The following is a 1,371-nucleotide window of genomic DNA, read 5'->3' on the forward strand; positions in this document are numbered from 1 at the left end:
TACCCGAAGGATATTCAAGGACAACTCAGAGATCCTGAACCACTAGTCATTCCTCATGAACCACAAATTATTCAACCGGAGATTATCGGGGAAGAAACCATAAAATCAGAATCTTCTTGTGATTCTGATTTAACAAATTCAGATATGGAAGAAACGGAACCTCAAAGTATGGAAGACCGAATGAGAGCCACACGTACGGGCCAAGGTCATGCCATTAATCAACCAAATTTTGAAATCAAATGACAAATCAATCAATGCCAATTTGATGGTACAGCAAAAGAAGATCCAAACGAAAATCTTCTAACTTTTAGTAGGATTTGTAATTTATTTAAGATCCGGGAAGTTGAGGATGAAACTATTTATCTCATGTTATTCCCCTGGATTTTAAAGGGGGGGAACCTAAGATTGGTTAGAATCGTTACCTGAAGGAGCGATTGATTCATGGGATGTTTTAGTTGAGAAATTTCTTAAAAGATTCTTTCCGACATCTAAAGCCGTGAGACTTCAAGGAGAAATTGCCAAGTTCGCACAAAAGCCAAATGAAACGTTATATGAGGCATGGACAAGATTCGGAAAAATGTTGAGAGGATGTCCTCAACACGGTCTAGATACTTATCAAATAGTCCAAATATTTTACAAAGGAGTCGGCGTCGCTACACGAAAAGACATCGACACAGCAGCTGGTGGTTTCATTATGAAAAAAACCGCAGCTGAAGCTCACAAAATTATTGATAACACAGCATCCCACTCACATGAGTGGCATCAAGAAAAAGATATTTTTCGTTCATCTAAAGCGGCTAGAGCCGATTCTAGCCATGACTCTGATTCCATTTCTGCAAAGCTAGATGCTTTCGAAAGATGAATGGAAAAGATGACTAAAGATATTCACGCAATACGCATTAGTTGTGAGCAGTGTGAAGGACCACATTTGACAAAAGATTGTCTCAGTGTTGAACAAACAATGGAATAAAGAGAGAATGTTTCATACATGAACCAAAGGCTGGAAAATAATTATCAAAATAATTATCAACCGCCAAGGCCAAACTACAATCGAAATCAAAACATTTCGTACAATCAAAATGCTCAACAAAATAACCAACAAGGTCCTAGCAATCAACAAGTATCCAACAATACTTACAATCAGCAAAGACCTGGTTATTTTAATAAACCACCACAAACCAATGAGAAAAAGACAAACTTAGACGAAATGATGGCAAAGCTAATAGAATCTCAAAACCAGTTATTTACATCTCAGAAACAAACTAATGAACAAAATGCTCAAGCATTTAGAAATCAACAAGCTTCAATCCAAAATATGGAACAAGAAGTAAGTAACCTAGCGAGGTTAATTGGAGAAAGAAAACCGGGGAG

The 1,371-nt window shown here is 37.2% G+C and overlaps 1 non-coding gene across 1 annotated transcript; it reads right to left on the minus strand.

Annotated features, from left to right (window-relative positions):
* Positions 1-499: 499 nt before the first annotated feature.
* On the minus strand, positions 500-606 carry LOC139903068 (small nucleolar RNA R71). Its single transcript, XR_011777915.1, has one exon. It is a non-coding gene; the product is annotated as a small nucleolar RNA R71 (small nucleolar RNA).
* Between the last annotated feature and the right edge of the window lie 765 nt (positions 607-1,371).

The sequence above is a fragment of the Rutidosis leptorrhynchoides genome, chromosome 3 (genome assembly GCF_046630445.1).
Source record: "Rutidosis leptorrhynchoides isolate AG116_Rl617_1_P2 chromosome 3, CSIRO_AGI_Rlap_v1, whole genome shotgun sequence".
Taxonomy (NCBI): Eukaryota; Viridiplantae; Streptophyta; class Magnoliopsida; order Asterales; family Asteraceae; genus Rutidosis; species Rutidosis leptorrhynchoides.